This window comes from Oratosquilla oratoria, chromosome 1 (genome assembly GCF_046742065.1).
Source record: "Oratosquilla oratoria isolate Oo_2021 chromosome 1, ASM4674206v1, whole genome shotgun sequence".
Lineage (NCBI taxonomy): Eukaryota > Metazoa > Arthropoda > Malacostraca > Stomatopoda > Squillidae > Oratosquilla > Oratosquilla oratoria.
In genome coordinates, this window is record NC_134777.1 from 59229097 (window position 1) to 59250185 (window position 21089).

Genomic DNA, 21089 nt, shown 5'->3' on the forward strand with positions numbered 1-21089 from the left:
TGCGTCGTGGGGCCCGTGTGCCCATGTTAAATGACTCCTAAAGTGCATATAATGTGTAGACGGACTGCAAAAATTGTGAACCGTGGTCAAGATATATGAATTTACCCCCGCGTGAAATCTGGGATAACTTGGGGGAATAAAGCTTGGGTCCCATCATCCTCGACAATGTGACTAACAAAATCCATGGTCATCAAGAGCATCTTGCTCTTCTAAGTGTACTTTTCCATCAAGAGATTCTACTAATCCAGCGCTACATCATCAGGATGGATAGAGGTGTGTTGCGATGTGAGGTATAATGTTTATTTTAGCTTTAGGTTAGGGTCTGCACTTCACGTCGTGAGCAACTCACGCAGATATTTTCACTTCATCTCTCTCCATTTACGTATTACACCACTCCCTCTCTGAGAAGTATTACTTCTCTAGTCCTTCGAAACTACATGTTCATATTGAAGGGTCTTTCACGGTCCCGGCTTGTTCTCGAAGTTTCCTAGACTTCAGCTCCCAAAAGTAGCTATCTACCTTTAGGCCAGTCAATAGAGGAGTAAAAAAAGGCGAATAAGGAAAAAAATCAGGGAAAGCTGCAATAAGCTTTAATGTGTTTATAATACCTTACTTAATAACATATTAATTTTGCACCCCTCTACCCCCCCGGATTTGGCCGCCATCTTGAAAAAATGGCGACCAAAAACAGTTTTTTCCAAATATCTCACTAGAAACTAATTTTAACGAAAAATGTATCGAAACAAAATTTATTCTACATAAAATTTTCTACAAAAGTTATTTTATTCAATTTTGTGATATACCTCACTGTTTTTGCGCTAAATGTGCGAAAAGATTGTGTTTATCTTTATTTGATACCTACAGTGCACAAAGATCATATAATAATTTCCTTTGTATGCTATACTGAATAAAATATCTAAGTTCCTAACTTGATTATAGTCTTTCTTTTGTTTCAGAACTATTAAAATAGATAGTTAAAGCTTCAGTGAAACCCCAGGCAGTTGTTGGTGCAAAATGTCTTCATTGGGGAAATGTTTAATATGCGATGGACAGCTTTCTGTGGGTGAGACTAGAGAAGTTAAAGAGAAAGGAATAAAGACACTGATTGATTATAGCATTAGTGGAAAGACGGAAAACATTCTCTGTTAGAAGGACTAAAAAGTGTGAAAGTGCATGAAAAATGTAGAAAAGTGTATACAAAAGAACGGAGAGCTGAAACTTTCCAAGCAAGGCAGAAAACCTCGCAAGTGCCGACAACGTCACTGAGAAGTCAAGAATTACAGTTTGATTTTCTTCATGATTGTCTCTTTTGTGGAAAAGATGCATCAAGTGACTTTTTGAAAAAAGAAAGCAAAAAATATTTAGGTGATCGTGAATCTGTGCACTGTATAGAGATGCTGCATGTTAAGGATACTATTTTGAAAGCTGGTGAAATGAGAAAAGATGAATGGGGCAAAGAAGTATGTACTCGTATATGTAACGTAGTGGATTTAGTTGCTGCTGAGGCAAGGTACCATTCAGCCTGCATGAAAAAATTCTACCAAACATCTTCTGGTATGAAACGTGGTCGTCCCAAAAGCTCTACGGTTTCTGAGGCAATGAGTCATGCTTTTAACTACTTGGAGGAAAATCGAGAGGAATGCCAGTTTACTTTCAGTGAGATTTTTTCAGAATATGAGGGTGAGCTACCAACTGATAAAACCATAAAATCTGAATTGATAGAGAGATATGGACATGATATTATTGTTTCTGTGAACAAAAATAGAAAACCAGTGATCTGTTTCCGTGACACAGGAAACAATGTCAGCAATATTAAGCCAAAGTAAGTTTCTTCTAAATGAAAGAAATAAGAGCCGACTTATTGCAATGCTTAGCACTAAATTGACCAACGAGGGGTTTACTGTCAAACAAGCAATTGAAGATGCAGACACACTGATTGTTGCAACTGCTATTGAAGAGTCAACCAAAGCTAAATCTGTAACAATAGTTGGAGAAGATGTAGACCTCTTAATTATCCTTACAGCCTTGGGTGAATCAAACACAAATATCTATATGTTAAAACCAGGTAAAGGAAATATAGAAAGTAAACTCTACACACCATCTTCCATGAAATTTGGTTCAGTTATCAAGGACAACATCCTTTTCTTACATGCATTTAGTGGGGATGATACTACTTCAGCCTTCTTCAGACAGGGTAAACTGAAGTTCATAAAGCTATTGGAAAAACGGGGACAACTGCAAGATCTTGTTGGTAAATTTAGAGACCCATCTGCTGTACCTGAACAGATTGCTGAAGTAGGCGAGGCTTTCATTATTCAGCTATACGGAGCTAATGAATGCAAATCCCTTTGTGATGCACGATATCAGTGTTTTGTCCAGGCGCTAAACAAAATGAATTTCTCTTTGGCTTCTTTACCTCCAACAGATGCAGCAGCCAGATTTCATTCCTTACGTAATTATCACCAAGTGCAGAAGTGGTTGGGAAATGACTTGCCACCTACGCAGTGGGGATGGAAGGCTACTTCAAAAGGACTGGTACCAGTCACTACAGATATAGACCCTGCTCCACCAGAACTGATAAATATTGTATCTTGCAAGTGCCACAAAGGTTGTGGGACCACCTCCTGCAGCTGTAGAAAGGCAGGCTTAAAATGTTCCATGATATGTGCTTCTTGCAAGGGCCTGTCATGTTCAAATGTTGACATCATCGTTCATGAAGATGACTGTGATGATCCTCTTGATGCCATGTTAGAAAACTTCCTAATGCCAGAAAGTGAAACAGCTCATTGAATCAGAAAAAAATATATTGTAAGACAACAGTCAATTTCCTTGTTGTTGTAATTCTACAAAATAACAAGCAAAAAAGTACTAGCAAACAAGACAATTGCTATAAAATTGATAACTGATATAGGCTAGCAATAACTATAATTGATAACTTCACATTTTGGGTGGATGGTTGGGTGTAAGGGTGGTAACTCCGCCAGTGAGCAATCACTGTCTGTCCTAAGCCAGAATCAAGGAGGAAGGACACCCTTGGGAGAAGATATTCGAGACTAAACTCGGAAATGGAAAGTATAAAATATTATATGTGAATCTTTCCACAGCTCTAGCGCAAAAACGGTGCAACCTATGGAAAACATGACATGGACAAATATTATAGGAAATTTTATGTAGATTATATTTTGTTTCGACTACTTTCTCTGTAAAATGCATTTCAAGCGAGATATTTGAAAAAAAAACGTTTTTTCCCGCCATTTTTTCAAAATGGCGGCTAAATCCGGGAAGGTAGAGGGGTGCAAAATTAATACATTATTAAGAACCACATTAGGAAGAAAATAAAGCATATTGCAGCTTTCCTTAATTTTTTTCCTTATTCAACCCCCTATTGACTGGCCTACTTCTCTAATTCCCTATGTGAGAAATTCTCATGCTGGCCGACAACTTTTCTTCTTCCACTGTCTAGATATTTTGGGACAGCCGATGATGTACAGTTGCAAAAAGCTTGATGGCGTTTGTGTCATTTGTTAATATAAAGTTGTTTCCCAATCTCACAGATGCAATTCTTATTCATGTTGCTGGATAGCATTATCATTCTGAGTATTTTGAACCCCTTAAAGACTACAGGAAATTAATAGTAACGTCAATAGCGATTTGTATTTTTTCGGGGGCTGCGGTGGAGATAGCACAACCGCACCTAGCCTAACGCTATCCTCTCACGTCGAAAATAACCGTTCCACTGAATTCGAATTTTTTAAATTCAAATCTTCGATTTAGTTCATGAACTCAAATTGATACGAGCGTTAACAGTAATAATTATAAAAATTATTGCTAGCAATAATGAAGTTAATTTTTTATTTTGATTTTACATAGATTCAGGGTTAAAATTGAAATTTAAGATATAGTACATGATAATGAAATAGATATATTTTAATATCATAGAATTAAAAATATATATTCGATTGATATTAGGTTTAGGATTATATGATTCACAAATGGTTTGTCTGTAATCAGTATAACAGGTATATACCAGTCAGTATCCAATTAATTATGAGTTACTGATATCGCATTTCTAGATAGTTTCAAACTATAGTTTTTCAAATACTGGGAAGGAAGATTTCTCTACAACAGTTCTGAGAATAAATATATCCTTTGCTTCAAGTCACCATTACACAAAAAATTAAAATTGCTTGAATAATCTATCGAAATCATACTCGGAGATTAATCACGAACAGTATTGTTACGCAATCAGAATTATAACTAAGATTGCAGAACAAACATTCAAAATGTATATGTTAAACATCATAAATGTATCTAGGAAACTAGACCGTGATCTTCAATATAATTCGCTTTGAATAGCACTAAACGAAATCAGTTATCCCTGTAGGCAGTGTCACGTACCACAAAGTGTGACGTGATTTCTTTCGTGATGTGGATGGTCGCACACAGTCCACATGCACGTCACGTCACCTCCCCCCCTCACACACCTGGCCCAGCTGTGTCCAAGTTGACCCAGGCAGGGTCAGAACAAGGTCAGGTCTTGGCTAATCCCTTTCCTTTGGGTCAAGACGGGCCATAGCATAGCCGTCTGCGTCGTCGCAGCACTTATTGCCAGTTGAATGTTTTATTTCTATTCTAATTTGAAATGTCCCTTCTTTCTGGGTGTAACCCAAATAACTTGTAGCGGGTCATTGGTGAATTCCTTTTTTGTACATCTATAAGTAATATCCTTTTTGACAAGACATACGCTGCGTCGTTGTCTTGATATTTTCAAATAATAATTTGTAAACTTAATTTGACCGCGTATGGCAACACTCGATCGCCCGGCCGTCCGACTGGGTCACATAATTATGTCAGTGTGTTGCCATTACAATTGTATATTGTATACTTTCTTTTATGTTAGAATTAAGATTTATTTAGTATGTTTGTATTTGCATTTTGTTTGTGTTTTGGTTTGGGTTCCGTAAAAGGTTCTTGTATATGGGTTTTCTTACCGTTTTCGAATAGAATATGGAAAATCTTCCTGTTCTGTAATTTTGGCATTCTGACCACCTTAGGTCATGGCGCTCTTTATAAGCAGGACCCTCTTGTCTCTCGTGGCTTTTTCTTTCGCCTCGGCACTTGGTCGAGATTCGGCCGCTCTCGTCTCCTTGAGGGAGACTTTTCCCCGATACCTAAAGGTGTGCAAGGCACCTAGGTAATACCGTAAGTTATTTTATTTTTAGTGGGTGAGAAGTAGGATCCCCTTTTAGAGATACCAATTTTGGACCTGGCGTGTCGGAAGGCTTTTGCCAGTATTCCTTTTTTATTAATCCCTGTTGGAATTTTCCTTTTCCTTTTTGGGTTAAGTTAGATTAGGTTTTCTTGTGGGCGATCAAACTACTATTTTGTTTCCTATTTCCCGTGGTTGGAATACCTTTTGGGATAGGTTTTTGGAGTGAACGTGTCAATTAGACTTTTGTTCATCTCTGTTTTTTTCTCTCCACCCTTTTTATTTTAATATTTTCACTTACGCTTCATTTCTATTAAGGGGTTTTACCATCTTTCTATAGATCACATTTTGGGTCTTTCTGGCTTATCCTTTTCTCACCCGTATGTGTCTATTTTAGTTTCCTTTATTTAACTTCATTAAGTGTTATTATTTTTCCTACCTTTGTCTTGAACAGTTTTGTATTCAATCAATTCTTTTGGGTTATATCTCACGTGAATTTTTAATTCAAATTTGAATTTGTAAAATCTTTTCACCTTTAGAATTATCTTCAATATTAATCTTATGTTCAATGATATTTCATACAAGTGATAGTCATAGTCAGATGTATAATATTGGGGGTTTGTTTGTTCTTGTTTTTGTTTATTTTATTTTATTCTTGTTGTAATAAATAAATTTAGAAAACTTACCCCTCTTTAATTAAAAGAACCTGGATACGATTGGCATAGGGGTTTGGGGATTATTAGAAACCAATTTTCATTTAATTATGAAATACCTAAATATCCTCATTCCCCTACTGTCAAACTATGACAGCAGCTAGAGCTTAATTAAGCATGAAATATTCAACAACGGAGTAATTTATTGCGAGAATAAAAAAAAATGCCATACATTCTGTATGAAGCTAATTGTTCCCTGACTGTATCATACGAAGTGTTTGTGGTTGGTCAAATACCATTCTTTTTAGATGACCATGATGATGTTAGGGTGCATCTTTGTATCTGACTACTACAGTTCATGCAATTTTTCAATATATTTCCATATTATTACAATATCTTATCCATATCGTAAGATACAAAGAAGAATCAAAAGTGTTCCACAAAAGTTAGAATATAACATCAACGACACAAAACTTTCATTTAGATAACAAAGCCAAGGTATGGAGAAATTGGGTCTAAAATCTTTATGGTTCATAGAAATTCGTGGCGGTCTTAGCAAAAGAAAGTGACATGGCACCTCCTTTTTAGGAGTTGTAGTTACTGTTATACTAGGTTTGTCAATCAGGAACACGGAATTTTTTAAACTGGCGGGAGATGGTAAATGATAGTTTGAAGTCTAACATCTCATGAAGACAAAGCATTTTGTCGATTTTACACAATCCTCTCGTGAGAGAAAACTAGAATTTTAAGGGGTGTCTTTAAGATTTAACCTCCTGGGAGTATTACATGTGAAAGTTTCTCTTCGTTCATAAATCTATCTGCATACCAAGTGTTTCTCCCCACCCCTTATAAGGGAGGTAACCAAGTCAAAAGGCACTCATCCTGGGTAAGTGCCTTTTGATGGTGGATGGGAGTGGATAAGTTACCCACTCCCATCCACCACCCTTTCCTCCTTTTTATCTTAGCTCATAAATACCTATAGGTGGTAATAAAGTTGCATAACTATATAGATACACACAAACATGTATGTATATGTAGTATGTACATGCCTATGTACATACACATATACGCACGAACATACACATACATACATATAAACATACATACATACATGTATGCATACAAACATACAGTACATACATACATACATACATACATACATACATACATATATACATATATACATATATACATACATACATACATACATACATACGTACATACATACATGTATAGATACATACATACATAAATGCATACATGCAAGCATACATGCATATATACATACATACTGTACATATATACATACGTACATACATACATACATACACATGCATGCATACATATATACATACATATATAGTTGAGACATTGGGACAATTATGAGAAAGGTGGAAGGGGGGAACACGGGTCTTGATCCAAATCATCGACCGGCTTCACTTTACAGTAGCTTCTTCATCACTCTGAAGAAGCTACTGTAAAGTGAAACCGGTCAGGAATAAATTCGATAATCGGATCAAGACCCGTGTTTCCCCTTTTCACCTTTCTCATTCATATATAGGTACATAACACATACATACAGACATACATGCATACATACATACATAAATACATGTATACATACAGTACATATATTCATACATGCATACATGCATACATACATACTGTACATACATATATACATATATACATTAATACATACATACATACATACATACATAATACATACATAAATACATACACAAATATATTCATACACATACATACATATATACATACATACACACCCACATACATACATACATACATACATGCATACATACATACATACATACATACATACATACATACATACATACATACATACATTCATTCATTCGTTCATTAATACACACATACATCCATGCATACCTACACACTTGTACACATACATACATTCATATATTCATACATACATGCCGTACATGTACATACATACATACATACATACATACATACATACACTCATTCATTCATTCGTTCATTAATACACACATACATGCATGCATACCTACACGTATACACATACATTCATAAATACATACCGTACATACATACATACATACATACATATACATACACACATACAAGCATACACACATTGTGATGTATGCATATAAGCGCTGTAAAAGACGAGTAAAATGTATGTTGTGTATCCTTTTTCTTCATTTCCATTTTTCTTTTCAAAAGATATTTGGTTATCGCGAGGTATATCGTATAACTGAAATTTGAATATAATTTACTGCGGAATGTGAACAAAAATCGTTTGTTCATTGAAATTTCACACCATCATACATCAGTCTGAAATCACTCTTATTACTCTGAAATATATTAAAATATATTATGCATTCATAAGATTTTGTTTTTGTCAATGAACTAATGCAGTATCTCTAAACTTATAGCTAATCACAATTTTCACATCTTACGTCAGACAACAGTATGTACGACATATTTTCCAAAGAGATAAAAACCCGGTGGCACCAACGTGTATTGCGTCAACGTGCACACAGGCTTCAGAGGTAAACATAGCGCTAGAGGAAAGAGTCATATGTAATTCTGGGTGGACAACGCACATAAGAATCTTTGTGTTAAATTAAGCAGTTTTATTTTACCTATCAGTGGAAATTACACACTCTCTCATTAAGTGGCAAACCTGGTGACTGAATTGAAATGAAACAGTGAGCTCTGCTTGCTAAAGATCTGCTTGGGTTATTCTGATTCTGCTGCTCAGTGATTACAGAAGCAGGCTATGGTTTCTGTTGCAACATCCATCGTATGTGAGCACTTATCTTTCAGCTGACGCCTTCCTCAGTCATGGTCTTGATCCACGTGCAGTGCATCAAGATCAGTATTGGAAGCAAGACAGAATACATTTCCAAGTCGATCGTCCGTTGGTAAGTAAATTCCTATTTAGCTCTTGCAATTTTTTTTTATTATTCTGTTATTGATATGATTGTTATGTTTTCTTTAAATTATGTGGCTTAAAATGACAATTCTGACGCATGCACTACCTCACACACTTTCCCTATTTAAAACCGATTTTTAGTAGTGTCTTGATATGTCTTTGAAAGGCTTGGCAATATCATAAAATATGAAGTTAGGATATCATAGTCAAATTTAACTGCTGCCATGTTGGTTGGGCCTCATTCCCTACTAGGATGTAATGTAATTGAATAAATAACCGGGCAATAGTTATGGTAAATGATGAAGGTAGCCATTCACCTCTCGTGTGCCTGGTAGTGCTATTTACATTTTCCACACTTATCTCGTTCATGGCTCATCCACAGTTGTTATTAGGTTATATACCAAAATGAACACGATGAAATGTAATTGGAATTTATTCAGTTTTCATACGAATCGTGGACGACCTTGAAATGAAAGATACATTCTAGTTTACTTCGCCATTCCCTGTGACCCCCAGCCGGCCAATGCAAGACATCAGGCGGTAGGATCTTCGAAGACGAGTTCAAGTTATTTACAAGGGGTTATAATTAACAAATGTGTGAATTGCCATGCACAATCCATACATACCTGGCTAGTTTTTACGCCCCCCAAAAAGGCGAATATTAAAATAAACTAATATATATATATATATATATATATATATATATATATATATATATATATATATATATATATATGTGTGTGTGTGTGTGTGTATGTAATATATATGCGTGTGTATGTAATATATATATATATATACAGTATATATATATATATATATATATATATACAGTATATATATATATATATATATATATATATATATATATATATATATATATATATATATATAATTTGGTATGTAGCAGGCTTCATTGTCATGGCTGTGTCAAATGAAATTATTTTCTATCGAATGTTTCTTGTTGATCCTGTTCTATTGAAATTGTAACGCAAGATAAAGATTGGTCTCGAAGAAAACCTGTGAAAGTGGAAACGGGAGTAATTATTCCCAAGATTTATGTGTTATTTTACAAGCGTTTCTCTCCATGGGAACACTATTGCACCAAAGAAGTGTTGTCATAGCAGTGGTAAAGTGAATAAGGTATCAGAACGGAGGGACAGTAATGTATTAGCTTTCTATTTTGAGTGGAAATTAGTCTCAAGTCGTAAAAGGATGCTACGTGCCTCGGGTCCGTTGGAATGTCACTGATAATGAAATACTCCATAGGGGGTTCACCGTATGGTGGGAGGTTCTTCTATATTGGAAACAGAACCCCCCCCCCCCCTTGTGGGAGGCGTCAACTGTGGTAGTGGAGTCCCTGACATAGCATGTGGTATTGCATATATTTATTGTGGCTGTTCCATTAATATTTATAACATAATCTTATTTATTTATTTATTTACTTAATCATTCATATTTGTTTATATTGTTATTGTCATTATTATTAATTTTTAAATGTTTATGTGATTCATTTTGTTATTATTGTAATTTATTCATTTATTTCCTTATACATTTCACTTCATGACTTTTGGAGATTAAATTAGAAACTTGTAAGTTGTGCGATAAAAAAGGGGCAGCCAGGAAGTTGGCTGCAAGGTTCATTACAACCTTTTATGAGTTGTGTTTTGAGGGGCAGTAAATTTCATCAGCCGAAAGATGGAGTAGTTATTCAGCAGACTTTAATCATGGCAGAAAATAATTTAAATGTACAACACTGAATGGGTCCCAGGGAACAGAATTACATTTATCAACCACAGTTCACTTTAATTCTAAGCCATCAACATCGAGAACCTCAAGGAGGCATAAACGCAGAAATTGAAACGTGGTACAGCTAAGGACTCGAACCTCCGCTAGCACGTAACAAGTGATATTGGCTTAACCGATTGCGCCATCTCTCGTGATAGTGCAATCGGTTAAGTTGCTATCACTTGATACGTGTTAGCGGAGGTTCGAGTCCTTAGTTGTACCACGTTTCAATTTTGCGTGTTTGCCTCCTCGAGGTTCTCGATGTTGATGGCTTAGAATTAAAGTGAATTGTGGTTGATAAATATATATATATAATATATATATATATATATATATATATATATATATATAATGTATATATGTGTGTGTGTGTGTGTGTGTATGTATGAAGGATATATATATATATATAATGCATATATATATATATACATATATATGTATATATATATATATATATATATATATATGAGAGAGAGAGAATGTGGGTGGGGAAGGACAAACGAAGATGTGTTGGGAATAGAGTTTATTGCCCTAACTTGGTCTTCTTCAGAGGTTATATAACACACACACACACACACACACACACACACACACACACACACACACACACACACACACACACACACACACACACACACACACACACACACAAATATATATATATATATATATATATATATATATATATATACATATATATATATATATATATATATATATATATATATATATATATATATATATATATATATCTATATATATATCAACTCTTTGGCACCATTTGCAAAGGGAAGGAGGTTAATCCCATACTCTTGATCTTAATTTACTGCCTTCCATCAAGGTTAAGAGCACCCTGGCCCCAAATGAGAGGAAAAGTGAGTAAGAGGGCCTTGTGACTCAGACGACCACGAACGAGGTGGGGGTGGGGGTGGGGGGTGGGGTAGGTATTGTGCGACGTAGAATCTGACACTCGTTGAATCGCACGTTGAGGTGGGCAATGGCATCTTCAACACAGAAAGGGTTCGTCGCGATAAAATATAACGCTTTCCCTGCCGAGGGTGGGAGGGGGTGTTCCATGGAACTGAATAAAATAGTCTGACGACAGTAAAATTTGAAGGAAAAGAGCCACCCGAGTGAGCCTTCAATGGTTATTGCAGTATTTTTGTATACTTATTTGATATGCCTTTGTTCGTTATTATATCTGTGACGGACAGATGACATTGTGACGGACACCCGTTCCTGATTTACAGTACACCTGAACCACCTTTGCAGATATACCTTCTAATGTAGCCGTAAACAATTTTGTTTATAAGAATACTAATATTGGGAAAGGACGGACATATAATACTCATTGAAGTATATCAGATACTTAAGAACGATTTGTTTTTGTAAAGTTTCGAAGTATGTAGAATACTTACAATATTGGAAGATGACGGATGAGTATAGAAGTATATCAAGTACTTAACAACAATCTATTTTTGTAATTTTGGTCAAGTTTCGAAATATGATGGGTCAAGTGTTATTGTCCACAAGCGGTACATTGACCGTTTATGTAAAGCATGAATCAACAAAGCCAGGAGAACAAAAACAAGACCGGAAATGTGAACCCAGAAGGCAGCTGACGATGCTGTTACGTCCCTCAGCCTCTAGATGCCGTGGCGCTGACCAATGTCCCTTTGGGGCGTTTAAACCAGTGCAACTTTTGGTGCGCACAGGAGGAGGCATGCGCCTGTTTCATGGAGAGAGGCAACCGGGGGCATGCCTCTGCGCAAGGGGAGGCATGCTTCAAATATGTGCGCACAAGCCAATGTGCACACATGGACGTAGGCACTAGTGTTTCCCCATCCCAGATGGGGAAATAGGCCCGATCTCACTTGCGCCCTTTCGTACCGGGTGGCACTTTAACTATGAATCTAGTTTATGCAAAGCTTTTATTCATCTCAGTATGATTATATATATATATATATATATATATATATATATATATATATATATATATATATATATATAAACATGCATACGCACACACACACACACACACACACACACACACACACACACACACACACACACACACACACACACACACACACAAGGATTCAGACAAGGAAGATCATGCTCCACAAACTTAATATGCTTTTACTCAAGACTAATAGACATAGTGCAAGAAAGAAATGGATGGGCTGATTGTGCATTCCTAGACTTGCAAAAAGCCTTTGACAAAGTACCACACAGAAAACTACTAAAAAAGCTGGAACACATAGGAGGAATACAGGGAAACCTACTAAAATGGATAGAGGACTTTCTGACTGGTAGAAAGATGAGAGTAGTGCTCAGAGAAAAATATTCAGACTGGAAAGAGGTGATCAGTGGAGTACCGCAAGGATCTGTGCTGGCACCAATAATGTTTGCTATCTATATGAATGACATGGATGAGGACGTGAACTGCTACATGAGCTTCTTTGCCGATGACGCCAAACTGCTAAGGAAAATAGAAACTGATGAGGACTGTGAAGCACTGCAAGAAGACCTAAATAGGGTATGGAACTGGAGTCAGAAATGGGAAGTGGACTTTAATACTAAGAAGTGTAGCATAATGGAGTTTGGAAAAAGCAAAAACAGAATATCAGGAAAATATACAATTGGAACCAAAGAAGTAAAGAAAGTAGGATCCGAAAAAGATTTGGGAGTAATTATCACGAACGACTTGTCCTATGATATACAGATTAACAAAATTGTCGGGGAGACTTACAACTTGCTAAGATCAATAAAAGTGGCGTTTACATACTTGGACGAAGACATGATGAAAAAAATATTGGTTACATTGATAAGGCCTAGATTAGAGTATGCAGCGACATTGTGGTCCCCCAGTACCAAAAAGAATATAAAGAAAATAGAAAGAATCCAAAGAGCAGCTACAAAAATGGCACCTGCACTTGCAAACCTATCATACGAGGAGAGATTGGCTAAACTGGAGTTACCGACACTGGAGCAAAGAAGAGAGAGAGGTGACCTATTGACCATCTACAGAATCATGAAAGGCACAGAGGTACTCGATAGTGAGAACTTACTTAACTGGGACAAAAGAAACACAAGAGGACATGGAAAGAAAATAAAAAAACAGCTATAGAAGAGAACTGAAGAAAAACAGTTTTCCTCATAGAGTTTTGGACACTTGGAACAAACTGGACAATGGAATAGTATGCGCAAAAACCATTCATGAGTTTAAAAACAAACTAGACACTGCAAGATACAAAGGCGGGACACCACGATCATAGCTCCCCTTCCTGCAAAATACAACTAGGTAAAGGTAAATACACACACACACACACACACACACACACACATATATATAATATATATATATATATATATATATATATTCATAAAATGTGTGTTAAAACCACTTGGAAAAAAATGAAAGGTGACCGAACGTTTTCGTCTATTTAAGACATTTTCAGAGGTGAGAAAATGTCTTAAATAGACGAAAACGTTCGGTCACCTTTCATTTTATTTTCCAAGTGGTTTTATTACACATTTTGTGAATCACGTGTTTTTGTGACTTATTCGTATCATAAATTGTGTGCGTGTGTATCTGTGTACGTATGTATGTATGTATGTCTACATCGTAACGAGTGCCTTTTATAATTCTATTCTGGATCTCTCCAGACGAATATCTTTGTTTTTGAGATGCCCACAAACAAGGAAACGGGTTAATGTCATTTCAAATGTAAATTCTTTGGCTAGAGGATTGCCATGGACAAGCTTAAAGGCTATCCAACGAAAATTGAAATGTACAATTTACTTAGACCGGCTAAAATATATAGATAAAATCTGCAGAGTCCGCTACGATTGAAAACTAAGAGGCTGTCATTCGATGTGAGGTGATTTTGTAGTCTAAATGTTTCTAAGATTTCTTCTTCTTCTTCTTCTTCTTCGTCTTCTTCTTCTTCTTCTTCTTCTTCTTCGTCTTCTTCTTCTTCTTCTTCTTCTTCTTCTTCTGGCTCATGACAATATATTTTTCTCATTTTGGCAACGTTTCGACATATATTTGTAAGAGAATTCTATGCGGGAAGACCAGATGGCAAAAGACCTCAAGAGAGAATATACATAGAATATAAAAGCTCAGTCATAGGGGAGATAGAGAACAAAGAGGCTTACAAGGACCGAAAATTGAGGAGATAGCTTGTGAGACAGCAATTTACAGACATCTGCCTGACAGGAGTAGATTTTGAAGTGAGATTTGAGCTGATTAGGAAAGTTCCGATCAGTCGAGTGGTCGAGTGCTTCAATCTGGTTGTATATATGAATGGATTTCTCTTTGAGGGCATAGAATCCATTTCAGTGCACGTAGATTACTTTATGAATGGAGGCTTGTATGGCCATGTCGTTTTAAGTCAGAACGTTTTCATTCTTGGATATTTTACCCCTTGCAAGATCTCTCTCGCTCCCTCCCTTGATGGCTGTTGGCATATTTTTCTCCAGCCGATCATCGGCATTTCTTCGACAACTTTTGCATTCTTCCTTATATTTATTTTTCTCCTTTCTACAGCCCTTTCTTTGATTCCTTCCTTTCGGCGGGGGTGGAGAGTGGGGAGAAGAGGCGTGTAGCCAGGGTCAAGGCACTTCTGACGCGGAGACGGTCGAGCGCTTGAAGATTAGCGAGCAAGGACGCCATCTTACTCAGCCATGTCAAGGAAGCTTGAGGATAATGGCCTCATTCTTCAATTCGTTCGTCCCCCTCTTTTGTTTCACGATGATAAGAAAGCCATATATATATATATATATATATATATATATATATATATATATATATATATATATATATGTGTGTGTGTGTGTGTGTGTGTGTGTGTTGATAGAGAGTGGCTAAGGTGGGCAGATAGAGAGAAAGATGAAGGTGCAAAGGAAAATGAACCTAGGGAGCGAAGCAGGAAAATGAATTTCCGGATGATTTGCACACCTGTTTACCCCCTTTGCAGAAGGAAGAAATCTAATACTCGCCAGATGAAAAGGCGCAGCGTGCGGGAAAGCTCCCCAAGTATTCAGCCGAAGAAAAATAAAAAAAATCCAAAGGCAGGGAAAGCGGTGGGTGGGGGAGCGTAAGGGACAAACAGGACGAAGGAGGACCACGGGTAAGGCGAGATTGGGTCGTTCAGAATTTTTTTTGAGATTGTGACAAGAAATTGGTGTCATGTGGAGTGATTCCTCGTATCATACCCTACTTCTGCCTTGTGTTGATGACTTCCTCCTATCTCCCAACGCATCCTCCATTTTCTAAATCTAAGTTCTCATCAGCTCTATATGCTCTTTTATAAAATGATAGGTGGCTCATGGAAAATCAGATATATGAAAATTAATCACGACGGGAGGAATTTCAGTGACTCCAAAGGGGGGGTTGTGAATCACAGGTTGAATATATATTCATTCATGACACTGTAGATATCGTAACCCACCATAGAAATCATCAAAAAATATGATAACATGCCAACCGTCAAACCAATAATTGCTTTTTTACCCCTCTTCTAACTTTAGCGTTTCCATTGCCAACGAAATGACTTTGCCGCCTGGCTGGAGTGTACAAATAATTTGAAAACGTTTATAAACGACGTCCACACTCCAGCCAGGCCCGACTTTTATTATTGGTTCAGTTATTGAAATGCCAAGTTGTTAGCTGATTAGTGTAGATTTGTAAACTTGGGAAAAAAATAAAAATATTCTTTGACTATCAAAATTTCAAAGAACTGTTGGACCATGTCAAATTTTAAGAAAGCAAAGACTGTGAAGCGTAAACGAACTTCTAGCAGCTGTAAAAGAGAATGGCTAGATGAAATAGTGAAAATTGCTACGCCAAAAGCTCATGAGTTGATAAACATTCAGCTGCAATGCTTCAGCTGGAGTTGTTTGTATTTATTGTCGCGATGCAAATGTTTCTGGGGATTTTTCTGATGGAAAGAAGTTTGAGACCATTTGGAAGCTGGACTTTTTTGAAGCGCCATTTGACAAGTGAAATACATTTAAATGGTGTACACAAACTTAGGCAACAGAATCGTTCATTACCAGCTACAGGAATACTGACTATGCTACTGGTAAGTTCAGGTGACGGAGAGCGAAAACGGTTGAATCCAGAGCAGATTAAAGTTTTATTGACAGTGTCGTATTAGCTGTTAAGATGAAAACTCGTTACTTTCAGTTCAACATATCAACGAACACATGGAAAAGTATGTTGACCTTCCAGACAGCTGGCGAAGCAAAATTTATGCGTTTGGATTTCTGGAAACGATCAGTTCATTTGACATGCTTAAGCAAATTACATCTGCAAATTTTCACACCTTAACCATTGATGAAAGCACTGATATAACTGTTAACAAATGTCTCATTCTCTATTTCAAGTTCAGGCCCAAAGATTGTAATGAATATAAAACATATTTTGGTGGAATAATTCATTCGCAGGATTGTGATGCCTCCTCCATTATGTTAGGTATTAAACAGTTTTATCAAGAAAAGAAAGTTGATCTCCGAAAAATGGTGATGTTTACCTCTGATGGAGCCTCAGTAATGTTGGGCAAATTTAAGGGTGTTGCTGCAAAACATAAATTAGAATCTCCACATCTTGTACTGCAAAATTGTGTGGCTCACTGTTTAGTCTAATGAATGAAGTAAAAAAACAATGCTGGACAAAGTTAAAGGTATTGCTGCAAAACTTAAATTAGAAGTTCCACAGCTTCTACAGCAACATTGTGTGGCTCTCTGTTTAGTCTAATGAATGAAGTAAAAAACAAACTTAGAAACCGATTAGGAGAATGTCACTTGGATATGCTTATGAGAGTGAAAAGCTATCTAATATATGGAAATTCAATTAATTTAGGTAATGTATATAAAGTGTGCGAATGCCAAGGACAGAAGAGAGGGAGAATTAGTAATTGGCATAATATGAATGTTTAACAAGGTGAGAATGGGTAATGGTCTTATTTCAGTATGTATGTTTAGAGATACTTGAGAAGTTAGAAATATAGGTAATCAGTCATTAGTGTTATTTTTAAACTGTTTCTTATTATTAATCAGAGCTATATCAAATGCATATTAAATACATATGTTAGCTTTGTGATTGTGGTCATACCCTTGGTGGCAGTGGCATACCTAACACAAGTGCCGCCTGGGGCAGATTTTTATTTGGCTGACCAATAAAAGTGTTAATTACACTTCAAAACGCCGAAAACGGAATAATACAGGTATGTAGGTATGTAAAACAAAAAGAAAAACTATAGCAATCATTTACTCAAAGTTACCAATGTTTGAATATTAATTTGTTGGGTCACCATAAAATGCCGCCCCCAAAATTGTGCCGCCCTCGCCAGACTGCCCCCCCCCCCTGATTACGCCACTGCTTGGTGGAGGTAATATGTAATGTAATACAAACTTACAAATTGTGCGTATTTGCTTAAATGATCAGATGGTGACTGGCACGGGCGCGTACATACTTTTCAGAGAAGGCAAAGTTTGCGCATAAGCATGTTTCTGCGCAAAAAAAAAAAAAAAGTGATCATTGGTTAGTGTCCAGCCTGAGCAGTCTCTGTCGATCGCGTCCCCGTTCCATCGGGATGCGACCCTAGCTAAATGGGAATTGACTACATTGTGTTAATGCGGTCAGTGCTTTAAGGTCATCCCTATAGAACAGAGTCACGTTGTATTATTTTATGAATGGAAAGTAACTCCTACTCGAAAAAGAATGCCGGTCACGTTTAACCTCCAATCTTTCTGCTGCCCTGGTTACTTTAATCCAGTGGTTCTTAACCTTTTTTGGCAGCGACCCAAAATTTTAACAAATCAAGCATCGCGACCCAAAATTTTGCACAAATCAAGCATCGCGACCCAAGGCTACAAATAAATTTTCTGCTTTGGAGTTTTTATTTAATCATGGTCTGCTTAGAATACTAAAACTAGGCATCATGTATTTTAATTATTACAGTATATAATTATAATATATTTGTAGTGGGAAAATAATTATTTTCTGCAAACCCTTAGCGACCCAATAAAATGGCTTGGCGACCCAAATTTGGGTCGCGACCCAGGGGTTAAGAACCACTGCTTTAATCCCTGCTGTACCATCTTTGTTAACCCGGGCTCTTCTGCGCGATGTTGTCCCCAAGGGTAGAAACGCTGGTGAAATGTTGTAGACAAAATACACAGTTCCCACCATAGAATCTGTGACATGCACAACTACCGTTACACTAAACGATTTCAATCCTTCGTCCCGATGGTAATGGTGATGATACTTTTTCCCTTTGCCGATGGAAAACGCATTTTCTTTCCTCCGCCTGAATACGAACGCGGCGATCATGGCGCCATCTTTTGGTAGGCAGGGGAAATACAGTGCTGGCGTCGATCTACTTGTATCTGGCTGTGCAATTGGTGATAAATGGGGGGGGAGGGGTCGTCGGATGGCCTGGAAGGCGGTGGTGGGGAGAAGATGTGTATAGCAAGGGTCAAGGCACCTTCTGACGCAGAGACGGTCGAGCGCTTGAAGGTTAGCAAGCAAGGACGCCATCTTGCTCAACCACGCGAGGAAAACTCGAGGATAATGGCAAGATAGATGTTGGGATAGGGGAAGAGGAGAGGACAAAGAGATACGGTGATCTGCAACGTCTAGAGTGAGGAGAAATGTGTGAGCGTGTAGCTTTATTCCATTCCGTACCAAGTGGCAATTTTCCTTTTTATTCTGCCTGTCGCCAGGTGATTTAATTCATCCTGTGGGCCCACCTGCTGTATCGACATACCTCACCCTTCCTTCCGGGGTGTCACTTTCCCATTAGATGTCTGCCGCCATGCTATCTTAATCATCTCCGTGGCAAAAAAAAAAAAAAAAAAAAAAAAAAAAAAAAATATATATATATATATATATATGTATATATATATATGTATATATATATGTATATATATATGTATATATATATATATATATATATATATATATATATATATATATATATATATATTTTATATATATTGGTAGCGAAGGGGGACGCAAACCAGTGCAGCTGCAAAGAATCATCTGACGCCCTACAGTCATGACGACCTCACTGCATGTCGACCGGATGTGCATCACAGATTTTGTTCCGGCGAGTGTCAGGCGATTTTCTTCGGCCCGGGGGACACTCATAGTGGCTTCTCCGGCTGGACAGAGTCGCATGGCGTTAACCAGAACAAAATCAGTGAGTTCCATCCCTGTCATGGTCTTGTTTCTTTTATTAATTATTATTATTATTATTATTATTATTATTATTATTATTATTATTATTATTATTATCTTTTAACGCTAAACAGCATTTTTATCCTTGGAGATAAAATCGTACTAAAGAAGTGGATTCATAAAAGTAGTAAAGGAGAGATAAAGAATTACAAAAGAAGAACATGCCAACAGGAGACCTTTTGATCCATTTAACTTGGATTTACGGAGGACAGAAGATAGTAGAAATTATTATTACTATTTATTTTATTGTTATTATTTTATTATTATCATCATTAATCCACCATGCGGGGACAAAGTTGTTCATTGCCTCGTTGATAGCAGTGGAGCACTGTATGGATGTTGCTGTGGCGAGCGCCAGAGGATTTTATACTTACGACGAGTAGACTCAAGCGTTCTTGCAATCGAGTCGTTCCTATTTAGGCAAATCGTGTTTTGTCAACTTTTCTTTTCGCCAATCTCATTAAAGTAAGTTAATGGAAGGAAGTTTGGTGAAATTCCCTTTGGAAAACGTCATGGCGAAATGGGAAGTCACCTTTCGAGCGATATCCCAAGGGATCCGTGGCAGGTCATCTGCACACAAGAACAATCTGTGTGTGTGTGTGTGGGTGTGGGTGTGTGTGTGTGTGTGGTTTAACAATAGCTAACCTTCACTTCTTCAGGAGCCGTATTTAACGATCAAACAGAAATAATAGACAGGTTGTGCGGAAGTTCGTTCATCACACTGCGCCTGGAGCGCTCCTCGGTGCAGATATTTATAGATTCCCTCGCGCATCTCAGTAGGTATGTCTCTTCGCATCGCGTCGCGCGACGCGTTGCAGGAAATGTCGTTGGCGGTGCGAGGATCATGATAGAGCTGGAAGCAAACGTCACATCCGAGATATCGTTTTTCCTTCCTGACAGAGGACTAACTCTGTTTCCATGGGATGGTTTTGTCTGTCCTCAGAGAAACGGGTAGAATTTCATTATTCAATTCCCTTGTCAAAGAAACTCTTGTTTTCCACACACGTGAGTAAGCTACCATAGAGGAGTGTGATAGTTGTCGATCATAAGCCCAGCACGTGATCCGGAACGTCTTCTCGTCTGTTTGAAGAAGACCTGATGGATAATACCTTGGGCCGCACGCCATCTATACGTATTGATATTATCTAGACGACATTTCTTTCGGTGTTGACATGCAATCCTCCGTCCTTTTAGTGCACCTCGTAGCTTGTAGGAAAATTCGAAGAAAATGTATTGCATACCTCACGG

The 21089-nt window shown here is 37.3% G+C and overlaps 1 protein-coding gene across 4 annotated transcripts in view; it reads left to right on the forward strand.

Annotated features, from left to right (window-relative positions):
• Positions 1–8408: 8408 nt before the first annotated feature.
• LOC143029243 (bestrophin-4-like) overlaps positions 8409–21089 on the forward strand; it is a 180820-nt gene continuing 168139 nt past the window's right edge. For all 4 annotated transcript variants that reach the window (XM_076191969.1, XM_076192079.1, XM_076192111.1 and 1 more), the window contains exon 1: positions 8409–8795. The gene's annotated coding sequence lies outside the window, so the exon portion shown is untranslated. The remainder of the gene's footprint in view (positions 8796–21089) is intronic.